The following is an 8,692-nucleotide window of genomic DNA, read 5'->3' as shown; positions in this document are numbered from 1 at the left end:
TGTTTACATTACTCATCACTTTAGCTGTTTACAACACTTCATTGTTTACATTACTCATCACCTTAGCCACTTTCATTGTTTACATTACTCATCACCTTAGCCATCTTCATTGTTTACATTACTCATCACTTTAGCTGTTTACAACACTTCATTGTTTACATTACTCATCACCTTAGCCACCTTCATTGTTTACATTACTCATCACCTTAGCCACCTTCATTGTTTACATTACTCATCACCTTAGCCACCTTCACTGTTTACATTATTCATCACCTTAGCTGTTGACATTACTTCACTGTTTACATTACTCATCAGTCATCACCTTAGCCACCTTCAGTGTTTGCCATATGTACCATTGAATTATAGAAATAATAGTAGTTGTTGGAAAGCACAACTTGAAGCCTCCATTTTTCAACGGTATTGGTTTGTAAATAGAAAAGTTGACATATGGAAGCAGAGGTGTCCATAAGAAACAATGTGAACATGAATAATAGCTTCCAGCCTTCACAAAAGTCCATATTTTATGACAGGTTTGTACACTTTGACCACAATATAAAGCACTATACAGTAATGTGTATCCAACAAACATAACAAGGTCAACTTTTCTATTTAATAACAAAGTCAAAACAACAACAACTCGCTCAATTGTGCTCATTTCCAGCCGACACACTGTCACTAGCACTGTGGTGCACTCCCAACTTCTTAACTTTAACAGCCAGGTCGCTACAATGATTAGGAATAAATCAAATAGACTTGACCTTGTTGGTTCAGCTCTTTTAGCGCGTGGCGGAAGGGAAGGAGAGTGGAGAGGCTGTGTCAACAACGCTGTGGATACTTTCTGTATCTTTCAATGAACACGTAGCTTGTCCATGGCTTTCTTTGGACTCATGTTGAGGTAACAAAAGTAGAAACATGTAAACACCTAAAAAGTACATCAAGTAACAATTAGCACAGTAGCTAACGACAGCGCTGCTTTACTGACTGAATAAGTACCGGAGATCAATCAGCCCGCCCACATTTCATGTGCTGCCGGGCACAAAATGGCTGCTCTGCAAGGCACACAATGGGTGGTACGTGCCTTAAGACAATGTATTCGCCCCGTGGTTTGTAAATCAAAAAGTTTGTACAATGAGGAGTTCATAAATGGAGGTTCCACTGTATATGAACTCCAAGTGCATAATAGTAGACAACCACAGTGTGCACCACCAGTGGTGTAATCCTGTATTCTACATTTCAGCTTTAAAGATAAAATGCCAGGCTGAATAAAACAACAAAAGTCATGAGATGTGTGATAAACATGTTTAATATTGAATAGAGTAGCAGCCTGCAGGTGCTCTTTGAATACTGCAGTGTGTCACAATAAAGTGTAACACAATAGCAGCACGACACCTCTTGAAAAGAAGCGTGTCCTACTTTTAAATGTACGTTTACATTCTGGAACCAACCGTCATGATTATTATTGTTGTGGAAATGCACATAAGTGCTGACATGGCTGGAACAGGAAGTCCTCACTGCGGCTACTGAGGGTTCAAGTGACACTGACTACACACTTCAACTGCACTTTTAATGCACAGCTGGATCCCAATGGTGGTTCTAGCTGTCCGCCATCTGGGCTATGGTCCAGGGTGCAAGTCTCTCAGGTGGAAGTCTCTCTGGTGGAAGTCTCTCTGGTGGAAATCTCTCAGGTAGAAGTCTCTCAGGTGGAAGTCTCTCAGGTGGAAGTCTCTCATCTGGAAGTCTCTCTGGTGGAAGTCTCTCTGGTGGAAGTCTCTCAGGTGGAAGTCTCTCAGGTAGAAATCTCTCAGGTGGAAGTCTCTCAGGTGGAAGTCTCTCTGGTGGAAGTCTCTCAGGTGGAAGTCTCTCAGGTGGAAGTCTCTCTGGTGGAAGTCTCTCAGGTAGAAGTCTCTCAGGTAGAAGTCTCTCTGGTGGAACTCTCTCTGGTGGAAGTCTCTCAGGTGGAAGTCTCTCAGGTGGAAGTCTCTCTGGTGGAAGTCTCCCAGGTGGAAGTCACTCAGGTGGAAGTCTCTCTGGTGGAAGTCTCTCAGGTGGAAGTCTCTCAGGTGGAAGTCTCTCTGGTGGAAGTCTCTCAGGTAGAAGTCTCTCAGGTAGAAGTCTCTCAGGTAGAAATCTCTCAGGTGGAAGTCTCTCTGGTGGAAGTCTCTCAGGTGGAAGTCTCTCAGGTGGAAGTCTCTCAGGTGGAAGTCTCTCATCTGGAAGTCTCTCTGGTGGAAGTCTCTCTGGTGGATGTCTCTCTGGTGGAAGTCTCTCAGGTGGAAGTCTCTCAGGTGGAAGTCTCTCAGGTGGAAGTCTCTCTGGTGGAAGTCTCTCAGGTGGAAGTCTCTCAGGTGGAAGTCTCTCTGGTGGAAGTCTCTCAGGTGGAAGTCTCTCAGGTGGAAGTCTCTCTGGTGGAAGTCTCTCAGGTAGTAGTCCCTCAGGTGGAAGTCTCTCAGGTGGAAGTCTCTCGGGTAGAAGTCTCTCTGGTGGAAGTCTCTCAGGTAGAAGTCTCTCAGGTAGAAGTCTCTCTGGTGGAAGTCTCTCAGGTGGAAGTCTCTCTGGTGGAAGTCTCTCAGGTGGAAGTCTCTCAGGTGGAAGTCTCTCAGGTAGAAGTCTCTCTGGTGGAAGTCTCTCAGGTAGAAGTCTCTCAGGTGGAAGTCTCTCAGGTGGAAGTCTCTCTGGTGGAAGTCTCTCAGGCAGAAGTCTCTCAGGTAGAAGTCTCTCAGGTGGAAGTCTCTCTGGTGGAAGTCTCTCAGGTGGAAGTCTCTCAGGTGGAAGTCTCTCTGGTGGAAGTCTCTCAAGTGGAAGTCTCTCAGGTAGAAGTCTCTCAGGTGGAAGTCTCTCAGGTGGAAGTCTCTCAGGTAGAAGTCTCTCAGGTAGAAGTCTCTCAGGTGGAAGTCTCTCTGGTGGAAGTCTCTCAGGTGGAAGTCTCTCAGGTGGAAGTCTCTCTGGTGGAAGTCTCTCAGGTGGAAGTCTCTCTGGTGGAAGTCTCTCAGGTAGAAGTCTCTCAGGTGGAAGTCTCTCAGGTGGAAGTCTCTCAGGTGGAAGTCTCTCAGGTGTGCCACAATGATGGAGCCGGGGGGATAGGTGTGACTCTCAGGCTATTTGCAGGTCAGAATATATTGTTTGTGTCTGAAGGGGTGAGCTCAGCCCTTGGGTTAATTAGAAGGTAGGAAAGTAAATGACAACAAAACATGCTTAAAAATAAAACTGATTTAATGCTTAAAATGAGACTCAGTCATGTTATTCCATGTTGAAGTTAGAACTGCACTTGTGTGTTTATCTCATCACGTAAGACTCAACTAGTTTTACTCCAAACAAAGCTCAGTCCTGGAAGTTTAATATTTATTTATGAATCACTCTTCTGTATTGACAGGAAGTTTAATATGTACTTATTAAACAATCATTGCAAGTTGTGTATTGCCAGGAAGCTTCTTGCTTCATGATCAACATTATTCTGCCAAATAAAGATTTCAACAAATGTTTGATATGAAAGTGATGATGTTTTGCACATAATGTCATTGTGCATCTTTTCATGTGGTAGTGCAAAGTAGTCCAGTCAGTTAAATCAAACCAAAAGCAATCCCAGGTTTGAATAGTTTAGAAGAGAAGTGTGAAGAGTCGTCCAGCAGGTGTCAGTGTTGTAGCACACAAGTGGACTGACAAGAGTCGTCCAGCAGGTGTCAGTGTTGTAGCACACAAGTGGACTGTGCTTGTTTCAAGTCCAGCAGCCAACATGTCTTCTGTCCTTTTATTTTCACTTGTAAAAACTCTATTTTACTAGAAGAAATCACATGTTTGGGGCATTTCTAGCATGTGTGATGAATGATTACTGACACAATATATTGGCAAATCCTAGCATTGTTTACTTTGAAGTGGGTTTACACGTAAGGACCTGAAGACAAAGTCCAAACATTCTGTCTTCTTCTCAACAACTGCTCAACAACGATGCTGCAAACTGAAAATATGTATTTTTACTAACGTCAGGTAAGATAAATAAAAAGGTTATTTGGAGATAAATACAAATGAGGGCATAGAGTAGTTGTGCAGACTTAGGCAACAGCAAGTCTATGAAAGAACCTACTCAAAAGTTAGTGATTGTAATCATCACCTGGCTGGATCAGACCATAGTATGTCATCCACCTCACTACTGCAAGGTGTGTGTGTGTGTGTGTGTGTGTGTGTGTGTGTGTGTGTGTGTGTGTGTGTGTGTGTGTGTGTGTGTGTGTGTGTGTGTGTGTGTGTGTGTGTGTGTGTGTGTGTGTGTGTGAAGCATTGTGGGTAATATACCTGTGAAGCATTGTGGGTAATATACCTGTGAGCATTGTGGGTAATATAGGTGTGAAACATTGTGGGTAATATAGCACAACATGAAACTGTGGCATGAAACAACTAACAAGAACTATGGCATGGAACAAGTATGAAACTGTGGCATGAAACAACTAACATGAACTATGGCATAGAACAACATGAAACTGTGGCATGAAACAACTAACATGAACTATGGCATGGAACAACTATGAAACTGTGGCATGAAACAACTAACATGAACTATGGCATGGAACAACTATGAAACTGTGGTATGAAACAACTAACATGAACTATGCCATAGAACAACATGAAACTGTGGCATGAATCAACTAACATGAACTATGGCATGGAACAACTATGAAACTGTGGCATGAAACAACTAACATGAACTATGGCATGGAACAAGTATGAAACTGTGGCATGAAACAACTAACATGAACTATGGCATGGAACAAGTATGAAACTGTGGTATGAAACAACTAACATGAACTATGGCATGGAACAACTATGAAACTGTGGCATGAAACAACTAACGTGAACTATGGCATGAAACAACATGAAACTGTGGTATGAAACAACTAACATGAACTATGGCATAGAACAACATGAAACTGTGGCATGAAACAACTAACATGAACTATGGCATAGAACAACATGAAACTGTGGCATGAAACAACTAACGTGAACTATGGCATAGAACAACATGAAACTGTGGCATGAAACCAATAACTAGCATAACTATAGAATCAGACCTGAAACGAGCAAGGACGCCAGGCCGACTGACTGGCAAAGGCGGTTTAAATAGTCTTCTTGATTAGAGCCAGGTGAGCGTCAGAACACCAGCGGCAGGTGAAAATCATATGTCACCATGGCAACCAAAACAAACAAGAGTGCACAAAAACTAGGAAATAATGGAGTTAAACTAACAGAACATAACGAAAACATGATCCGGACCACGGATCATGACAAAAATAATGCAATTGGAAATGTTTTTCCTGCAGTGCTTGATGGATATTTGTTTGAATATTAAAACTGCTATTGAAATATTGCTAATTATGCATTTTCAATACCACAAACATGTTTTTAGTGGGTTTCCACATCGACTTTTTCAAATGTAAAATGACAAAATGAGCCTCATGTGCAGTTTGGATCTTTTCTTCCTTCAGGGGAGACAAATATGTCTGACACAGTTGCAGATTATCGTGTTAGATGGAAAGATGCAGCAAAATACTTCAGAGGAATGATGATATCAAAATAGCATCTGATTGGTTTCACTGCTTTGCATTAATGGATCCTCATTGGATGTTTTTCCATTCGGTGATTATTTCATTTTCAATTACTTCTATTTGCGGAATGCATGATTTGTATTTGTTTAGTTTTTCCTACAAAACCTAACTAGATCATAAACAAATCCCAACAAAATGAGTGATATTTAACTATTTTGATTTGAGGGCCACATTTCAAGAAGCCTAACCTTTCACTATTTGTCTTTTTTCTACAACATATTCTGTGGTCCTCCACAGTAGACATTTGATGTACCGTATTTTCCGCACCATAAGGCGCCCTGGGTTAAAAGCCGCGCCTTCAATGAACGGCATATTTCAAAACTTTGTCCACCTATAAGCCGCCCGGTGTTGTAAGCCGCATCTAACTGCGCTAAAGGAATGTCAAAAAACAGTCAGATAGGTCAGTCAAACTTTAATAATATATTAAAAACCAGCATTCTAACAACTCTGTTCACTCCCAAAATGTACGCAAATGTGCAATCACAAACATACGTATATCAACATGGACAGAGCTGCGTGAAAAAAGCCACCCGGCCTCTTCGCGTAAACTTAAACTTACCTTAACCACTCGCTCATCTTTTCTTCATCCATCCCTTCGAGTTAGCTTTTATGATGACGCCGGCTGGAAAGGTCTCTTTTGGCAAGGTCTTCCTTTTGAATATCACCATGGGTGGAAGTTTCTGGCCATTAGCATGGCAAGCTAGAACCACAGTGAAGGATGACTTCTCATTCCCTGTGGTGCGAATATTCACCGTACGTGCTCCCGTTGTATCCACAGTGCGGTTCACAGGAATATCAGTTGCTGTGAAATAGTAATCCGTGTGCGGATGGAGAGATTGCGTCTTTTCATGAACCGGATCCCTGACGCTTAGTAGGAGCCATTTTGTGGTCTTTACAGATGTAAACACACAAAGGAAATGAAACGTACGGTATATCCGCGCTCTTTTTCTTCTTCTACGCGGGCGGGTGGTTGCTTACAGTAGAAGAAGAAGCGCTTCCTGTTCTATGGGGGCGGGTGCTTACCTTGGCGGTTGCTTGCGTAGAAGAAGAAGCGCTTCCTGTTTTACCGGGAAAAAAGATGGCGGCTATTTACCGAAGTTGCGAGATCGAAACTTTATGAAAATGAATCTTAATATTTATCCATATATAAAGCGCACCGGGTTAAAAGCCGCACTGTCAGCTTTTGAGTAAATTTGTGGTTTTTAGGTGCGGCTAATAGTGCGGAAAATACGGTAGGTGTTTATTTAGTCAGTTTTAGGACTTTCTCTATGACAACACTTTACAATCTGCTGCAAAACTGTTCAGTAGTGAAGGTTATTTGTTTTTAATTTAAAGAGCTTTTTGATCCTCTTCCTCTTACTGTGACGCAGAATCCACCCACTAATAGGGAATGTGAGCTGGGTTTAGACCTTCGTGAGACAGGTTAGTTTTACCCTCCTGATGAAGTGTTGTTGCAATAGTAATCCTTTTTGCAATGCAGTCTGCTGAAAATGATAGAAAGCACCTCTTTATATAGCAACTGACACTGTGGTCAAAATTGGAATTGCGACAAAACACATTTTTTTAAGATATTCAACACTCTACTGCCATCTGGGGGTTAAAGTGGACAGTTTCTTTAAATTTGTGAACCACCAATTAAATTGCCCAAAAGATGGAAAAGAGAGGATCTAAAATGGAACCTTGAGGAACATCACGAGTACAACTAAAGAAGTTGAACCAATGACTACTGATTGCATCAGAAGTAAATAAAGCCTATGACATTAATCACATGACAAATGTGTCAAAAAGGAGAGGACTTAAAGGAGTGCCTTGAGGAACGCCTCAGTTATGTAAATCACAAGTTTGGACCTCAGTGTTGTATGTTTTGCTAACAAAGTTAAAATGCCAATGCAAGGGTAATAATAATAATAATAATAATAACTGGGATTTATATAGCGCTTTTATAAGTACCCAAAGTCGCTTTACATGTAGAACCCATCAATCATTCACACCTGGTGGTGGTAAGCTACTTTCATAGCCACAGCTGCCCTGGAAGCCACAGCTGACGGAAGCGTGGCTGCAATTTGCACCAACGGCCCCTCCAAAGGATGTGCCAATGTGGTCCAAGTTCTTCTGTACAACAGGAACACTCCAGTCTTTTAGGACTTTGCTGCAAATGTTTGTCTAACAAGTCTGGAAGTGAACTGCGATGGTGGCATCTCCACCTGGTGTAGATCTTCTACTTAAGATGATTTATGAGTTGTTCTCCTGTGTTTAAGGTGATTGGCATGACAAAGACCACGCCTGAACATGTTGAGAAGTTGCAATCTGTCATGTTCATGTTGACATTGGACCGACTTTCAAGGTCACTGTCAGTCTGTGGTGACGTTATTAAGATCCAGTCTTCCATGAATGACCGCGGTGACGTTATTAAGATCCATCCAGCGTCTCTTCATGTTCAGCCAAAGTGTGATGAAGATTTAAGGCTGCTTGTGAAGTGTCTTGGTGGTGGTGGAGGACTTTCTGGAAGGAGAAGAGTAAGAATCCAAATCAATAGTCGGTATCCTCTGGAGGGTGAATTCCTTTCAGGTGTCTCCAGGTCGGTTTCTCTTTTTTTGACATTTAGTGGGTGTGAGACGTCCAGATGAAAACACGTCTTTGATAAATGCATTTGAATCCTTCTTCATGCTGATGAATGGAGACATGACTTAAACTCATTTCAAGCCTTCAAAACAGTCCCAAGCATAATGTGGCTTACTTAAAGACAGCAAATGTCCATTCCAGATGGTCAGGTTAGTGTTGTTCATACTTACCATTCTTCTTTCTTTGACTGGTTCTCTCATTCCACACTACACAAGAAGACACGTGTGTACGATTTGTGCTGATATCGTAGCAGATCAATATCTGTATCAGCTCAATAATCAAGGCTGTATCGATATCCAATCGGAAGTGAAAATGTTGTATCGGGACACACCAGTTGTAATTACCATAGTTACCTTTCTGCAGTTCAGTTGGGTCTGATCAACTACATGATCTGATTTGGGTAACATTTTCTTTAGCTGATTTAATATGATTTTAAAATCATCTTTGCACCAGCTTGAAATCATTTAGAAAACTAAATA

General features: G+C 41.8%; 1 protein-coding gene across 2 annotated transcripts in view; it reads left to right on the top strand.

Moving 5' to 3' along the window:
- Positions 1-8,692, top strand: part of plppr1 (phospholipid phosphatase related 1) — a 96,690-nt gene that overhangs the window by 53,978 nt on the left and 34,020 nt on the right. The gene's annotated exons all lie outside the window — the stretch shown is intronic.

The sequence above is a fragment of the Nerophis lumbriciformis genome, linkage group LG20, assembly GCF_033978685.3.
Source record: "Nerophis lumbriciformis linkage group LG20, RoL_Nlum_v2.1, whole genome shotgun sequence".
Classification (NCBI taxonomy): Eukaryota; Metazoa; Chordata; class Actinopteri; order Syngnathiformes; family Syngnathidae; genus Nerophis; species Nerophis lumbriciformis.
The sequence above is the reverse complement of the archived record's forward strand: the minus strand, read 5'-3'. Positions and strand labels throughout refer to the sequence as shown.